The sequence below is a fragment of the Dermacentor silvarum genome, chromosome 2 (assembly GCF_013339745.2).
Source record: "Dermacentor silvarum isolate Dsil-2018 chromosome 2, BIME_Dsil_1.4, whole genome shotgun sequence".
In the NCBI taxonomy this organism is placed as follows: Eukaryota; Metazoa; Arthropoda; class Arachnida; order Ixodida; family Ixodidae; genus Dermacentor; species Dermacentor silvarum.
Genome location: NC_051155.1, coordinates 124,998,003 through 125,016,530, shown reverse-complemented (window position 1 = coordinate 125,016,530; position 18,528 = coordinate 124,998,003).

Below are 18,528 nucleotides of genomic sequence, written 5' to 3'. Positions count from 1 at the left end.
GTGGAGACAAATATAGGCTGTTGATAAGGATGTTGATGATGACATACTTGATTGGTGTTTGCTTATTTTAGTCTAATCTCAAGCCCCTCAACCAGACTAGCTGGTTTCTGTCGAATGTTCACCTTCGAGAACAGATGGGGTATTCTTCTAGCAGCACCCTCGTCGCGACGGACGGAACGAACTGGTACAGGCGGAGGTTCGGCTGCGCTGATGCCTTGACGGACGGGGGGAGTGGGGGATGCGCTGCGAACGCGTTCAACGCTCAACAACGCTCAGATGTGCACAGCGCCGGCACGCAGAGGTTACACAATAGCTGAAGTAACTATCGCACTTTGCATTATACAAATCCAATATATTACCGCTTGTACGTCTGCGTATTGGTTTTACCGCTGTTTTTATTTGTTATGTGTTGCGGATATTTGGGTGCATCAAGAGTAGCATATCTTGAGTTCTATGGATCACTGCTGTTAGCATGATCGTCCCATAAGGGTCGAATGGCCGAAACGTATTTCAGTTTTGAACTAACGAGCGTTTTTATAGAGGGTCAGTTTAAATTCACCGGGAAAGCCACACGAAATACACGTATGATAGAATTACGAAAGGGGGGAAGGGGAGGGGGGCATCTTGGGGAAAATGTTTGATCAAAGTTTAAACACCGTGGCTTCAATGCAGGCTTTGCGGATATTTATTGAATACTCTTGCTCCTTTCAGTTAAATTAAATTAAATTATAGGGTTTTACGTGCCAAAACCAGTTCTGATTATGAGGCACGCCGTAGTGGGGGGGACTCCGGAAATTTGGACCGTGCACCATTTTAACGTGCACCTAAATCTTTTCTCCTTTCAGGCGTCCTACGCAGTGCATGGACTTTCTAGCTTTCCTCGTGGCATTGAAGGTGGTATCTAGTTAATCGGAAGTTTTATAAGTGGCGTACCCAAGCGGCTTTGTCTACGTGAAACACCAAACTCCATTGTAGGCCCTTTACTTCCCTTTGAACTTTCTTTGCGTTCTTTAGTAAGCCAAGCGGTATGGGGCGTCCCCTAACTTTGGGTGCACAATATCTGTAACTCCCGTGTTTGGTGGAAACAGGGAGCGTATTATGAATGATATATACATAGCACATAGTAGAGCACTGCACGGGCCAATCTTTTCAGCCCGGGTCCGGCCCGGGCCCGTTTTTACGTTGGGCTGCGCGCCCGAGCCCGATCAAAACTTTTATGGCGAGACCCAAGCCCGGCCCGGGCCCGAAAATAATCTACGTTACCCGCCCGGCCCGGACCCCTTTACCTTAGGCCCGAGCCCGGCCTGAGCCCGACTCGAAACCGGCCCGAACCCGGCCCGAGACCGAAAAATAATGTTTTTCAGAGTTGAGACGCCCGAGAATAACTCGCTGCACGTTACATGCACACCACCAGAAAGCCCAAGCCCGGCCCGGGCCCGCGTCAAAAAACCCGAGCCCGGCCCGGTCCCGGGTCAAAAAGCACACGCCGTGCCCGAGCCCGGCCCGAGCCCATGAAAAAACTGTTCTACCCGGGCTTTCGGGTAAGCCCGAGCCCGTGCAGTGCTCTAGCACATAGTCCTTCAAGTAATTTACTTATGCAAGCGATCTAGAGTGTTACGAGTGGATTATACGATAGGGAATTCCTGCACGAATGCCAACAAAGGGACAGTACCACACGAAGACACACAGAAGTAATGTAAGTCCACTTGCAATCACACTTCTCTGTGTATTCTTGTGTGCTGTCCTTACATTCATACTCGTGCAGTAGGTCACTGCTGCAATCGCGAACCCTCAAGATAAAGAGAAACGTTCTTTTAAGGATGCTGGAAATGTTTTACTGGTCGTATGCCAAGCGTGCTTCTCGAGATGACGGGTGTGACGTACTAAATGACGCATTTATACTTAGTCACATACACACGAAAAGGAAACATTGTATTGCTTGGGATTCACTGTAACGAATTTTAAGATATTTATTGTATCTAAACGAAAAAAGTTGAAATTTGCTGACTGCAGTAAGTGGATTTTTCATTTATGCCCTACGTTTTTTGAAAAAAAAAATCTTGAGAATTGCAAAATTGCAAGAACACAAATATCAAGTTTACAGCTCTTTAACTCAGCAATAAAAACAGCATCGCAGTTCCGTAAACTGAACCTATTATTGAACATATAAAGCGGGAAGAAATTCACGTATTATACACTTATCTGAGTTTTACCTGCAATTTGTGAGTAGCCAGTATGTGAGTGGCATTACCGCCGTAAGTATATTGTAACTACTTCACGTAAGCTGCCATCGCAAAAAATTTCTTCAGCCAGTGCTCGAAAGCGTTAAAAGGCTGTCATCCGCTATGTTTTCCCGATGACCCATGAAAAGTATTTGTCATACCAAGTTCATATTTTATGTAATTTGGGGGCATTTGAGGTGTAATGCGCGGCGAAACTTTAACGCTCCTGTGTTAGGAGCTATCCAAATAATCAATGAACTCTTGTTTTCTCTATTTTCTTACTTTATCCGAGGCGCCCGCGTTGTCCTAGCTGAAATAATTGAGTCCCCTTGGTTATATATGGTAAAAATGAGAAAAATGTGTCACCATGCAAAGATAAAGGAATGTGGGTTAATAACGGCCTTGGCAGTCGATTACGTATGCAAGCACTCCACACTGTTATAAGTGTGTTTTACGAACGGCACAGAATTACCCTATGGTCCTGGGAGAACTATAAGAGCCACCGAGGTCGAAATTGTTGAGAATAAGGGGGAACATCACGTCCGACGTGCACATGCATTTAAAAGTGTATGGGTGAACAATGCACTTGCTAAAAACAAGTGCTCGAAAGCGTTACACGCAACCTTTTAAAGTGTGCGGTTAATTTACAGGCAAGTGGAAATTCTTAATGCACCTTCTCGCTTAAACTTTAAGCACAACCTCGCTTAAAATTTGGCTGCGATTCCTGAAGGTCACCACAAGATCGCATGTACATATTCGCACCTTCCTTCCGTGTTGATATTTATGCGTGCGATTACACGCGTTCTTGCTACGTTGAATTCCATTTTACCTCCACTGAGCGGAGAAAAAAACAGCCGGGAATAACGGTGTCACTTACCTCTTCCTCTGGCATTCTACAACCCTACCAACCAAGATTCTATTCAATGAATGAAGAAGGCGCTGTGCAAAGACACTTCAAAGTTTACGATATTTTGCAGGCCGAAATTATCGCGGAAGTAGTGAATGTTTCAAGCTGCAGGCTATTTTACTTCACGCTCTGCTGTTCACCCTCCACCTTGTGGCGACCGCATTTCCAGTGCATAATTATCTTCTACCGCGGCGCGGCTAACCACCTATCTCGCTCCGTGAACGCCTGTGCGCACCAAGCAAATATTTGTAATTTACGCGATCCCTCTCCACCATGCACGCAGTAAGGGAGCGTTAAAAAAAAGAAAGGCAAGGCAATGAAAGCACGCATAAATCATTCGGTTAATCTCGCGACTCAACTTTTTTCTATTGACGTTCTCGTGAGCGTAGGAGACGTACTGCCTTGAGGCCTCGGCGAAGCAGGCTAGATCTTTCCAAAACATGGCGCTCCTTCAAGGACCGCCTATCAGCGACGTAACCAGGCTATCAGGGTTCAGTGCTGTCGTTTTGTAACGCTTTATTTCGCGCTAGCTTGCTCCCGTAATCGAAGCGCTTTAAGCAACGGGAGGGAGGGAGGCAGCCGCTCGCCCAATCTGCTTCATCTCTTAAGACCCACCTTAGGTCCTTGCTGCGGTTGCCCATGAACGCTTTTATCTGCACGTGAGCTGTAGGTCATCGCTGTTCGGCATCTACAAAGCCGGTACGAAACGAGCATCTATGCTGTGTAGAGGCTTACATAAGATGTGCCGAACAATGTTTGATCTGTCAGCGCCGAATGAAATGCTAGGTCCCAGCAGCTGAATAGGACAACGAGCCGGAGTATGACAGCTAAAATAACATGTTTGAGATGAAGTAACCGCATCGCGCAGGTGGACATGGCGTTGGCGTTTCCTGAAGACAGGATATAATATACCAGTGCTACGATTCGCATCCAATTCATAATTGAGCTTACGTAGTAGCCATAATTGTCTGCTTTTTTTAATAATCTTAATGTTGACTACAGATGCCCTTTAGTATTTTAGATAGCATCACGCGCGAATGAACTGCGCACTAACAATTTCCCTCCGATTTCTTGCAGTTACCGCTGCCGGTTCAAAAATCTTACCCCGAATTTTTTATTAATGCGAATAGCATTCTTTGTCTACATCTATCTATTTAGCGTAGGGATCAGACGGAAAGGAAATCAGTGTATCAGATGGGGTAGGTGATGGAGCTAGTTGGTCTGCCATGTCGTTGAAACGATTCCAACCATGTCTCTGTTACCCATTGCACCTGAATACTGAGGTGTGAGGATTTGTGGACACTGTGGATCTCATGACAGATTTGTAGGGTTCTCGTTACCTTTTTAAAGGTGTTTCTTGAATCAGCGTAATAATTCTGACCGTCTGGTGCGCACCGACTTATCTGACACGACTGTTATGGCAGTGATATCCATAAAAGTTTATTCATGCGATTAGCATTATTTGCCTACTTCAGGCGTTTTGAGCCTATCTATATATCTATCTATCGATATAGCCTCTTACGCCGACCTAGTGGACCAAGCTTGTAGATCACTTGCACTTGGGCCTCTGGGGCGGCGTAAGAAGATAGATAGATAGATAGATAGATAGATAGATAGATAGATAGATAGATAGATAGATAGATAGATAGATAGATAGATAGATAGATAGATAGATAGATAGATAGATAGATAGATAGATAGATAGATAGATAGATAGATAGATAGATAGATAGATAGATAGATAGATAGATAGATAGATAGATAGATAGATAGATAGATAGATGCGCTCAAAACGCCGGAAGTAGGCAAAGAATGCTAATCGTATTAATAAACTTTAATAGCTTTCGCTGTAAGCTTCTGGTCGTGATGCCGTCATGGTCGTTCCATCGTCCTCACTGCAGCTTCGTCAGTCGACTTTCGTCATGCCGTCATCATCCCGCCATCGTCGTCAAACATTCGACGTCATCTCATTCTCTTCATACCGTTGTGATGCCGTCGTCGCCATTGCGTCGTCGTCCTCATAGCCATCCACATGTATTCGTTGTCCTACCGTCGTGGTCATTGTCGACATTCTAACTTCGTCATCCCATTCTCTTCGTGCCGTTGACCTCGCGCCATCGTCGCCACTTTGTCGTCGTGGTACCCGTGTCGTCGTGCCGTCCTTGTTACGCTGCCGTTTTACCATCGTCATCACTTCAGGAACGTCATCCCATTGTCCTTAGGGCGTCGTCGTTACATCGGCGTCATTTTGTCATTCTACCATCATTATCTCATTGCCGTCGTGCCGTCGTCCTCCCACCGCCTTTGTCGTTCCATCGACACCGTTCCTTCGTCGTTTCATCAACGCCACCAACGTTTGGTCGCCACTGCGTCATCATCATACAGTCGTCGTCATGCCGTCATGCTCCTCGGCGACCTTGGCTAGCGACTGCCATAGCAAAATGGGCCTGATACCGGATACAGTGTATGCCGCATATAGCCGAAGTAGAGTGTACTAGAATGGGGGAGTGGGTCCAGCGGACGCCTTGGCAAGCGCCGAGGGTGAAGCAAAAAAAGAAATCACCGCATATCCACGAAGTGAATCATGATGAGTGGGGCGAAGCACTGGGGATCGTTATACCGTAAAATCACACTTGAAATTGCCCCACTCGCGCATGTAAACGCGTCACAACGCGGTGTACAGTATATACAATGTGTTTTATTGCTCATAACGCGTATATCGTGTTGAGTTCCGGGCTGCGTTTCGATTTCATTATTATACTGCTTTATGGTCGGTGAAATGCAGAGCCAGCGGTTCTGATACATCCTAAAGTTTGCAAAGACGAGGCCTATGCACGTTCCCCTCGTGGTCGTGGGTTGCTTGTAGTCGTAAGAGATGCACCGTAAGTAGTAGTAGTGATTTTATTTAAGAAGATTACGCTTATTTCTGCTGCCCAATAGGGAACACGGCGCCGCAGGTGAGCAGCTTGTCGGCGTTGCCGCTTTGCCGCCGCTTCCCTCGCTCTCGCCTCCGGGGTAGCTAGCTGTCGGCGTTGCCGGCGAGCCGCCGCTTCCCACGCCCTCAAATCCGGGTCCGCTTGACGTTTTTGCCGCTTTGCCGATGCTTCCCGCGCCCTCAACTCCGGGTCCGCTTGGCGTTTTTGCTGCTTTGCCGATGCTTCCCGCTCCCTCGCCGCCGGAGTAGCTTGCTGTCTGCGTAGACGCTGAGCCGCAGCATGCCGCGCCTTGCGTTCGTCCATGGCAGAAAGAGATTGTGTGGTCTGGAACGCGCCAATGAGGAAGGAAACCCCATGAGAGGCCCTGGCCCGCACGAACGTATTGGAGAAGGTGTGGCGGAAGTCACGTGCTGTTTTTCGCAAAGGAGCACTGGGATGAGTACCCCAAATGTCAACGTTGTCATGGCAACCACGCTCCTGAAGCTTTCGCTGCTGCTCTCGGTCTCTGAAAAGTGAGATGAGATTATTCCACCGGTGTCTTTCCCGCAGCACCTTTTGTCGGCGAGAAAAGCTGGCTTTGGAGTGTTGTGTGTAAGCTTGAAAGTTGTGTTTTGGGTCTGTGAGTGTGAGTGTCGGCCAGCAACAGATACACTCAAGCAATCACGACGCTGGTCTTCGTTGTCTTCTTCAACGTGCCACGGAAAAACACAAGAGCGCGTCTACTTCCCTAAAACTGCTGCAAAAGTTTTGTAGGCTTTTTTTGACGAGCGTCAGGAGCACACGCTTCCGGCGGCTCGTAACAATGCAAGTTCAAAGTTCGCGCCCATCTGCTCCGGCGAGCTGCAGAACCCCTGATTGGAGGCGCAAATAGAGGTGGCACACCAACATGGCTGCACTTCCGGCTTCAAAAAAGTGACGTCAGGGCCTCTCCAGTTTTGTTTGTTTCCTCCATGGGAACGCGCTATACACAGCAGCGCCATCTCGTGTATAGACGTTTAGCCGCTGCATGCAACGTTTCATCCATGACAGAAAGACGGCGTGACAGTCGATGTGAGCACGGACGACTCCGTACGGACAAGGCTGGACACTAAGGAGCTTCGCCCCTAAAAACGTTGAAATTGTGAGCAGCATTCCGGGCAAGTTTGTAGTCCATTAATAAAGTATTATTGCGCAACAAAAGGACATGGACGGCAGAGAAGAACACACACACCAAGCGCAAACTTAAAACTAAATTTATTGTGCCACTGAATCAGTTTATATGTGTGAAGCAGAAAAGACTGCGCATGCGCTTATATGAACTAAAAAGGATTGTGTATTCGTTTAACATAGTTACGAGTCAAGTGATGCCGCCTCCAATAAACTTAGCTCTTTTTCTGTGAGAGCCAGTGAAGGAAAACTAACACACTTATCACCCAATTTTGCAATCATCTGCGCTTCAGTTATTTCACGGATAAGCTGCGTCCTACCACGGGACACAATCGTGTATTCGTCCTCCATAGGTATGCAGCCGTGATCGTGACAATGAATCGCCAAGAACCCACCGGTGCCATTGTTACATTATTGCAGTGTTCGCGGAGCCGATCATTAAGGCAGCGCCCAGTTTGCCCGATATGTGTGAAATTGTTGAAATTGTGGCGGCGCTGCCGTCGCCTTATTCTGAATATCCGGCCAATAAATGTTGGCTCCGGCTGTTTCGGCAGCGCTCAGTGGCTGAGTGAGTGATTGAGTAAAAACTTTATTGAAAATGAATAAATAAAAGAAGGCACGCTGGTTGGGGCCCCTATTCCAGGGCTCCAGTGGCACGAGCGGCTCGCTGGGCTTAGTCCAGAAGAGCCAATTGGCTCTCCCGGCCCTCGTCCGCAAGCCATGCATCCCACTGCCTATTCCTCATGAATGGATGTTTCAGTATTATTGGGCTGTCTATGCGCGGAGGCCTTTTGGGACACTCCCATGTGATGTGTTTTACTGGGGGTATTTCTGTGCACCCACGGGCACTCATCAATGAACCTCGTGGGGTGTATTCTGTGTTGGTGGTGCAGGTTAGGGTTTATATTCGTCTTAATACGATGCCAGTCCCTCTCCTGTTGGCTGTTCAAATTCGAGGGAGGATGTCCAAAACGTCTCCGCTGCTGCCTTTGCTGTAAAAGGATGTCACGAGGATTCGGTGGAAGGATGTCACGAGGATTCGCTGAGCCCTGCCGTTGCTCGGACGTTTAATCATCGAGCAATACGGTCTGCCCTCGGGTTCCGTGTGCTGGACACCATATGATAGTGTGGTGCCCTTCTAGTCGATTGCCCAAAATTTTGATTATTGACTGGGGTGCCGTCCCATTTAGAAACAGGCGGCAAGCTGCTTGTGAGTCGGATAATATGACAGCCGAATTGGTTTGCGCTCGGCGTCCTGAATAGCCAAGGCGATGGCTGCAGCCTCTGCCACGCATGCCGAGGAGGTTTTGAAGGATGCCGTTATAACGTTGTTCTGACACGTAGAGACTACGGTGAACGTGTCGGAGCTGGTTCGACTAGCATCCGTGTAATACACTCCCGGTCTCATGCCGAAACGTTTGTGAAGACTCTATGTCCTTGCTCTGCGCCGTCCGGGATGGTACTTGGGGTGCATGTTCTTGGGAATTGGGGCCACCGCGATGTGAGATCGAACATTGCGGTCTATCTGTGCCGTCTCCTCTCCGAAATACTGGGGCCTGAGTGTAAAACCTAACCTCGCCAACACTTCCCTGCCCTGAGTTGAAGAACAAAGTCGTTCTTTCTGAGCATATAACGTCGCGACTGCGTACTCGTCAAAAGTATTCTGCAGGCCTATTCCCTCGAATCTCTCTGTGCTAGCGCATTCGGGAAGACCAAGGGCGGCTTTGAAGGCTTTTCGGATTATCGTGTTTGCCTGTTTTATCTCTTGGTTCGTTAAGGCCTGATACGGAAGGGCGTATGTGATCCGGCTGATTACAAATGCGTGGACCAGGCTGATGGTCTCTCCTTCAGTTAGGCCATCTCTGCTCCTTGCCACTCTCCGTATCATCCTGGCAACGTTTCCTGTGACCGCCTTTAGTTTTTGAAGGGTGTGTGTTGTTCCAGCGTTCTGCTGCATTCACATCCCCAATATTCTGAGTGTCTCCACTTCTCGAATCGGCGCCCCGTCGAGAGTCAGATTGATTGGCACCCAGTATTTCTTTCTTGCGTATTTCGCACGCACCCGAATCAGTTCTGATTTCTCGGGTGCGCACGCCATGTCCGCCGCCCTCGAGTATTCCACGACTGCATCTATAGCCTTTTGGAGAGTGTCTTGCTTGTCCCCGTAGGACCCCTGGTGAGCCCAAAGCGTGATGTCATCATCGGATACGCTGCGTCCTACCACGGGACACAATCGTGCATTCGTCCTCGATATGTCTGCAGCCGTGATCGCGACAATGAATCGCCAAGAACCCACCGGTGCCATTTTTTTACATTATTGCGGTGCTCGCGGAGCCGATCATTGAGGCAACGCCCAGTTTGCCCGATATGTGTGAAATTATTGAAATTGTGGCGGCGCAGCCGTCGCCTTATTCTGAATCTCCAGCCAATAAACGTTGGCTCCGGCTGTTTCGGCAGCGCTCACTGGCTGAGGTGAGCTCACGGGCGGAGTACCTGTCGTCCGCTCGACGTACCGTCGTTGTTGCGTCATTTGCATTCTCTCCGCCGCTCTTTTGTTAAGCAATTGTTTCGACGACGTGATTAAGCATGTGATGTTCCTCTTAATGTTTTGTTTCAGGAGAATAAAAAAAAGTAATGCAAGACTTCACGCGTAAAATTGCTCCTTTCTGAGCCGCGGTTGGCATGGACGCAGACTAAAAACGAAGTGTTAAAGGAGGAGGAGGAGGACGAAAAACATTTATTAAGAAAAAAAACAAGCAGGCGTCTTCCTGCTTGTGTTGGGAGGTGCCCTCAGTCCAGGGCTCCTGCGGCTCTTGCTGTCTCCCGGGCCCGCCGCACCAGTTGTTGCTGGTCACGAGGGTCCGAGCTAGTCAGCACGGCCTCCCACTGCTCGGGTGTGGGGTTGGGTATATGCGGGACTACCTGTATTTTGGGGCATGCCCATGTGGTGTGATATAGGGAAGCGTAGTCGTTGCAAAGGGGGCATTTGTACGAGTACAGTGCAGGGTGTATTGCGTGTAATCTGCTTAAATGGGGGTATGTGTTGGTTTGTAATTGTCGCCATGCTACTGCGTCTTCGCGTGAGAGGGTCTTGTGCGGGGGTGGGTATTGACGTCTGTTCAATCTGTGGTGTTCTAATATGGCGTGGTATTGTAAAGGTACAGGCTCCATAGATGCGATCGTATCCCTCTCCTGTGGCGCCCGGGTGGCATGAGCTCGGGCTACAGCGTGCGCACGCTGATTTCCACGGAGGGACTCGTGTCCTGGAGTCCATACTATTTCAACGTCGGGTAATTGAGAGGCTTGTTTGAGGAGTCGGGCGGCGATGGAAGATATTCTGCCTCTGGCATAGCTACGGCAAGCTGATTGGGAGTCGGTAATAATTGTAACGTGTTCTTTGGTTTGACTAGAGGTGATGGCTAAGGCGATGGCTGTCTCCTCCGCTTCGAGGGCGTTGGCTGTGCGGACCGTCATCGAGACCACCTCTTGAAGGTTATGGTCGACAACGCTGACTGCCATGGCTGCTTTTCGGGGGTACTGCGCGGCATCTGTGTATAGTATGGTGGGGAGGTTACCGTATCTTGTTTGAAGAGTCTTTGCGCGAGCTTTGCGACGACCGGCATGATGTTCCGGGTGCATGCTTCTGGGGATGGCGGCGACCTTGATATGCTCCCGGATGTTGGGGGCCAGATAGATTGATTTTTCGTGGCCTCGGCCCTGTGTTGGGTAGCCTAGGCGCGCTAGGAGCTTCTTGCCTGTTGGTGTGAGGGCTAGGCGTTCTCGTTGGCTTGTGAGGTGGGCGTCTATGATTTCTCTTACTGTGTTATGGACTCCTAGGGCTTCGAGCTTGAGTGTGGCTGTTCCCGGTGGTAGGCCGAGCGCTTGCTTGTATGCTTTCCGCAGAAGTATGTCTAGCTGATCTTTCTCTTTGGGAGTGAGGGGAAGGTACGGGGCAGCGTAGGCGATGCGGCTGATTATCAGGGCCTGGACGAGCTGGGTCACGTCGTCTTCTTTCAGGCCGTGTTGTTTGGTAGGTGATGCGGCTGACCATTCGCATGACTTGGAAAGTTGTGTGCTTGAGACGTTGGATGGTGTATGCGCCTCCGCCGTCCTGTTGTATATGGAGGCCGAGGATGCGGACGCGATTTACTGTGGGTATTTCTTTGCCGTCGAGGGTGAGTGTAATGTGGGGTATTTCATTGAGTTTTCTACGGGATTTCTGTCGAACGAGTAATAGTTCCGACTTCTCGGGGGAGCATCGGAGACCGCTGCTTCTTGCATAGTGCTGGACGACGTCGGTCGCTTGTTGGAGTGCGTCTTGCTTTTCTCCTTCAGAACCAGTGGTGGTCCAGATAGTGATATCATCGGCGTATACTGCGTGCCTGATTCCTGGTATTGCGTTGAGTTTGTCAGGTAGCTTCATCATAGCAATGTTGAAAAGGGTGGGTGATAGAACGGCACCTTGTGGGGTTCCTTTGTTGAGAGTAGGTAACGTCGGAGTTCTGAGTGAGCCAATGCCTACTGTGGCCGTGCGGTTGGTTAGAAAGGCGCGTACGTAGTTGTAAGTATTACGACCACAGTTGGTAAGACTTAGGTTTGTAAGGATGGTATTGTGAGCCACATTGTCGAAAGCGCCTTTAAGGTCTAGTGCTAAGATCGCTCCGGTGTTGTGTGGTGAAATGTGTTCAAGGACTTGTTCCTTCAGCTGAAGGAGAATGTCGTGGGTAGAAAGGTGGGGCCGGAATCCGAACATCGTTTCGGGCAGCAAGTCGTTGGATTCTAGGTAAGGTTGAAGTCGGTTCAGAATGACGTGCTCCAGAAGCTTACCTAGGCATGAAGTTAGTGAGATTGGTCTAAGATTTTCTAAGCTGGAGGGTTTGCCTGGCTTTGGAATGAGGATGATGTCAGCGTGCTTCCAATCCGCTGGTAGCGTACCCGCCTCCCAATGATGATTAAATAGGTCAGTAAGAGATTGAATGGTGCCGTCATCCAGATTGCGCAGGAGCTTGTTATTTATTTTGTCTCTGCCTGGGGTGGTGTTTCGTGTGAGTGCATGGATTGCTTGTTGCACCTCAGAGATGGTGATCGGCTTGTCCAGGTCGTGGTTGTCGCCTCCGCTGTACGTGGGAGGTTGTCCCTGTGTGGGTTTGAAATCTCCTATGTACCGCACCCTCAACTCTTCCAGGATGTCGTCATCAGAACCCGGATGGTTGTGGAGGAGACGTTGAATTGTTTGCTGGCTGACTGCTTTGCTTTGCGTGGGGTCAAGAAGATGGCGTAGTAGCGACCATGTTTTGGCCGTGCTAAGAGTGCCCTGCAACTTATTGCATAGTTGTCGCCAATTCTGACGGGTGAGCTCCCCAGCATAAAATTCCGCGGTTGCCGTGAGTTTCGCTATACGTAGTCTCAGTTTCCGGTTATGTTTTTGCCGCTTCCATCTCCTAACAAGGCCTCGACGGGCCTCCCACAAGTGAAGAAGGTGCGGGTCTACTGCCGTAATGTCTGTGGTGAGTGTGATCTGTTTTGAATGTCTGTCTACATCTTGCTGGAGCTCTCGTACCCACTGTTCGAGATCCGCAATAGCCCTCGAGGAGTCATCCGCTCGCTCTTTGCGAAAAGCTGTCCAATCTGTGAGTGTTATCTTTTTTATCGGGCGGCGTGCATGTGTAACGTACAATGTGGTGGCAAGGATGCAGTGATCACTGCCCAGGGTTTCCTCCGTGTTGTGCCAGGTGGCTTGTTGTATCCCTTTAGTGAGGGTGAGGTCAGGGCACGTATCTCTGGAGACGCTGTTTCCTAGACGTGTGGGGTATGCGGGGTCAGTGAGGATGGTGAGACAGTGCTGCTGTATCATATACTGGAGTGCAGTACCTTTTGATGTGGCTGTCGTGTAGCCCCATGCCTGGTGAGGCGCGTTGAAGTCGCCTACTATAAGTAGGCTGTTGTTTTTGGCTAGGGTAATCGATTTTGTGATCAAGTAGTCGAACTTGGCCTGCTTCTGCTTGGGTGGGCTGTAGATGTTCAATATGAAAAGGCTCTTTCGGCCTCTTCGGAGGGGTAGGATCTCAATTAGGTTGTGGTCGACGTCACTGCCATCTACTGTGTGTTGTATTGTAGTGAGCGTTTTAGCTGTAAGTGTGGCCACGCGGCTTTCAGGCGTGGTAGTATGTGTGTTGTAGCCGGTTTGAGTTGGGTGTGTGCCTGTTTCCTGCAGTGCGATGACGCTCGGCGCCGTGTTGGCGTTACTTATGTACTGTCTCAATGATCCGTGCTTGCGTTTGTAGCTACGACAATTCCATTGCCAGATTAAGAGTGGGTTTTCGTTGCTGTGGTTGGTTTTGCTATTCATCCTGGTTTACGGGTGGATCGGCAGGGTGTCCCTGCTCTACTTCCTGTTGTGCCATTGTTTTCACCTTCTTTCGTCGCTGATCTTTCGCGAGCCGCGTTTCTTCGATTGCATTTGCAAGTTGCTGAATACTTTGCTGCATGGCTAGCATCTGCTGTTGCAGTGCATCGACTTTCTCTTCGACTTGCGCGATTTCTGTCGGTTTTGCTGATTCCGCGAGAAGCATGGGTTCAGAACTCTCCGAAGATGATAGTGCTGAGGGTGTGCTTATTGGTGCGGACTCCTGACTTGTTGTACGACTGGCGTATAATTCTGCAATGTGCGTGCGAAGTTTGTTGTTTTCTTCGTGGAGGCGTTTGTTCTCCTCTCTGATAGCCTTTAGCTCAGCTAGAATTTGCTGTTGAATATCAGTATTGTGTTTGGGGAAAGAAATGTGTGGGGTGGGTGCTGGGTGTAGATGTGGTGAGAGGGTGTTGTTTTGCGGGGCTGTGTGAGAGGGGAAGAGCCGTGCTGACCAGCTCACCGTTTGTGGTCCCGGCGCAGCAGGTCCGCTGGGGTTCCGGGTCACTCCCTGTTGGTTCCGCGAGCAGGAGCAAGACCTGGAGCTGGAACGCTTCCGTCGCTGGCCTGGGCGTGACCGAGACCTCGATCGTGAGTGGTCATGGCGGCTGGTCCTTTGTGATGCTAGGGGTATCTTCTTTAGTCGATCAGGGCACTCCTTGGAAGCCGTAGGATGGGACCCCTGGCATAGGGCGCACCGGGGCTGGCAGGGGTGGTCCTGAGTGGGGTTTCGTGCACCACACTGGGGGCACACGTTGACTTCTGGCGTTGGGCATACATCTGTCCGGTGGCCTACTTGGTGGCAGATGCGGCAGACATGTGTCGTTGGTCTGTATGGTTTGCAGCGTACTTCACCGCTGTAATATCGCACGTAGAAGGGTACAGTCTTGCCAGTGAATGTGATCACTGCCGCGGAGGTCTGTCCAAGCATCCGGGCGTGTAAGATTTCTCTACCAGGTGCATATAGTCCGTTGAGGAGGACTTCTGTGGGAGTTCCTGCGGGGATGCCGTGAATAACCCCTTTAGCGGAGCTGTCGGGTGCCGCCACGTATGCCGTGACCGCAAATTCTCGACCGCCCAGATGAATTGTAGTTATGTGACGGATGCTCATAGCTAGCTCTTCATTTGGTGTGCTAGCAATAGCGATGTTTTGTACTGGGTCAATTCTTACTGTGAGGGTCCGTACGTGCTCAGTGGTGGTGTGCTGACATGCCATCTTGATGCCTTCAGCAACCTGCGGCGTGGTCCATGTGGCAAGGTTGAGTCCCTCTCGGGGGCGGATGATGACCTTGAGGTCGTTTCGGGGCAGCGGTGGGAGTCGGGCTAGTCGGGAGACCGATGGGTGTCGGGGTTGAAGAGGGGGATTGGTGGGAGTTGATGTTTTTTTCCGACCGTACTTAACAGTGAGCCAGTCTCCGCCGTCAGCTTCGTCAGGAAGTGGGATTTGTGTATGCTCGTGATTCATCTCGGTACCGTCGTTGGTGGCCATTGGCTCGTCGGAGTGGATCAAGGTCTTCGGCCAGACCTCTAGGGAGGTTAGCCTAACCTCTCTTAGGCATAGGTCTCGAGTGCGGCAAGAGATGGCGATCGGCCGTACTCGTCGTTAGGGTTAACTGGGCGGACGCCGCTTACGAAGTTGAGAGGCAGGTAATTCGTGGAGCAAGAGACTCACAGTGTAGATTTGGGTGTCCACGTGTTCTACTCGACGTAAGGAGTCGATTGATGCTGGTTGGGGCGGCGTCGATGGCAATTATCCGGAAGTTTAGCGATGTAGAGGCGGGAGCCCATGTGCGGTCCTGATCGAACGGCTTCTTCTTCGTCTTCCAAGTGTTAAAACACGAGACACTAACCAAAAATTGTCTCAGTGTCTATCTCTTTTTTTTGTCGTGTCCTTAGTTTTAGCACTACATTTTCACTTATTTCACTTGTTCTTACGATAAGTGAAGGTCCTATGTCTCTAATACAAGAAAAAAAACACTTACAGATTTAAAAGCAACAACAACAACTTAACATATTAGATTTTCTACACCCAGCTACGGTTTCGTATCCCAGGAGCTGACTGTCGTGACACCGTGGCGCAAAAGGTGGTCTCGTGGGAGCAGGGCATCGCGATGTTTTGACACTCCCTTCGGTTCCGGACAATCATATCATCTATAAATCGCTTTTTTTAGTGATACCTATTACTGTCACCTTCCTTCTATTCGGCACGTACAAAATCAGGCTAATCTCAGTGTTAGCTACAGCACTGTTTCATCGAGTGCTAGATCTTTAATAGGTAAAAACGACGTACTTCCTGCTACTAACATTTACAACTGTCATTTTACACAATACTAACCAAATATATTCATTATGAGTTCATAGGTTCAAATCAAATCAAATGAAGATTTATTCATTTCCCTTTCTCCCCCCTTTTTTTTTTCTTTTGCCATTTTTTTAGAGAAAGATCAAGAAAGGTTCTAACCAGCGTTGCCATCTGGTGAAACTCGTCACCAGATTTCGAAAATCTGGTGAAAATCTGGAGCTTTTGGTGGCCAGGCTAGCAAACTTCTACACCAGACAACATCTGGTGAAATGTGGGGAAAACCACTCAACCGAAATACTGCCCACTGTCGCTGCTCATCCAAACGTTTACCACTAGGGAGCGCCTAGGGCCGCCCGAACGTAAGGCTGATAAGCTACCGCTAGGGCATAGAGTGCACAGTCAACCAAAGCTTCTATTTGCAACGCATGTCTAGTTATGAGGAGCTTCACTAGACGGCGCCAACTGTTCAAGTGAAGTTATTTGTTATTTGTACATGAGGAATGTTGATACAAAATGGAGGAAGCTGACCAGAAAACTGTCAATCAAATATTTGGACTGCAGGAGGGGTGCAAATCAGGAAACAGCAGTTAACAAAAAGGTTAAGGAAACAGAGAGGGGTCTGTGGAAAACAGGGATGCAGACGAAATCAGCACTGGGAACATACCGAACTTTCAAGCAAGAAATTGCCAAAGAAAATATCTACGATAATTCTAGGGGAAGCTCTTTGTTGTTTGAAGCCAGGAGAGAAGTATTGCGGACTAAGATGTACCGAGTCAAGTACCAAGGTATAGACACGTTGTGCTGTGCGTGTGGAGAAGAGGAAACGGCTGAACACCTCATACTTTTCTGTAAAGGGCTTAACCCTACAGTGCAAAGCGACGGGGCTGATTTTTTAAAAGGATTGGGGTTTAGGGGCAGTAAAGGCAAAATAGACTTTAAGCGGGTAGAAATAACCAAACAGAGGTTATCTGATTGGTGGTTAAAATCAAGGCAGGGGTGAAATTTCACCCTCCACAAAGTACAAAATATGCTAATATTCATGGCTAGGTGGCGTATGCCACCGCCCGGTTTAAAGGGTTCAGCCTCATCCATCCATCCATCCATCCATCCATCTATCCATCCATCCAAGTGAGTGAAGGAAAAGCGTCTTCCCTCCTATCAAGCCATTTTTCAGGGCATGAGTGGACTTCACCCTTCGCGAGTCTTGTCTCAAACTGCACGACATTCTGTTTTGCAACTTCCACTTCAACATCTCATTGAGGAAAACCTGGACGTTATTGAAATACAATACAGGAGAATTATTATGCATCTTGAGGAGGCCGTCTTCGAAGGCAAACTTCCAGAGGATTCTGCAACATTCTGGGCAGGGATTTTCAAGTTTGAAAATGCCTTGGGTGAAAATCCCTACAAGGAACTTGCATTGTATTCGCTGGCATGCCTTTCGTGCCCAGTGTCAAATGCAGTGGTGGACCGTGTATTCAGTCAGGTCACTTGTGTGAAGGCAAAGTATAGAAACAAGATGTCACTGAAAACTTTGGGTTCCATTGTACAAATTCGCACAGCGTGTGCCTCCAGAGACGGCTGTTGCGTGAAGTTTGCTATCACAGACGATATGCTAAGCAGGTTTCGATCAGACATCTACGATGCTCCAAGTGATGATTAAAGGCTCCTCATCATGGCTTTGTAAATAATAAAGTGAGTACTTGACGAATGTTAATTATGTAGTCCAGAGTTCGACGCGCCCACTTGACGCGCACATTTCTTGCGAATAAAGAAACACTCGCTAAAGTTGCAACAAAAAAAATTTTTTTAAGCTTTCGCGAGTGTTTGTTTATTCACAAGAAATTATGATTTTTAGTAATTTTTCGGCAATTTTAGCTTCTGGTGAAATCTGGGGAAATTTTAGCGAGTTTCTGGTGTCGTCCTTACTGTGTAATCTGGCAACGCTGGTTCTAACTTGCTTGCCAATTCCGATAACACTATGTTTGAATCTTGACATCTCGTGCTTTTATGTCATTCTACGGAAAAATGTCATCCATTATTGGTGCACTAAAATTGTGCAATAGTCTCGCATGTCGTTTAAATCAGCCTCGTCGATATCATTACTTCAATATCAGTTCAAACGTTACTTCCTGTATAAATAAATTGGCGTATTCTGGTGTGTCCTGTTTTACCACTTCTGTGTACGTAATCTTGCTTATGGTATATTACTCAGTGCTGTACTTCGTTTTCAACAAATATTTCTATGCGCTCTCATGCACTGCGTTGCGCATCTCTATTTGTACTCATCACACTGTTTGCAGTTTGCTGATTTTTGTATTCGCTCTTTGGTTGTCTCTGACAAGAGTTTCTGGCTTTGGGACCCTTTTTTGACTGCCATCTGCAACTAACGTATTGATTAATAACGATAAACAGAAACATTATGTAAGAATACATTGGTTGCCTAGAAATATACCCGCGGCTCATTGTTACACCGCGAAAAACATAAATATGTCACAGACGTTCATAGAAAATCAACAAATTGCACCTAGAGAAAATCAAGAAAGTTGCAAAAGCCAGGCAATGTCTATAACACCACAAGAGAAAAGAAAGAATACGTATTTTATTAT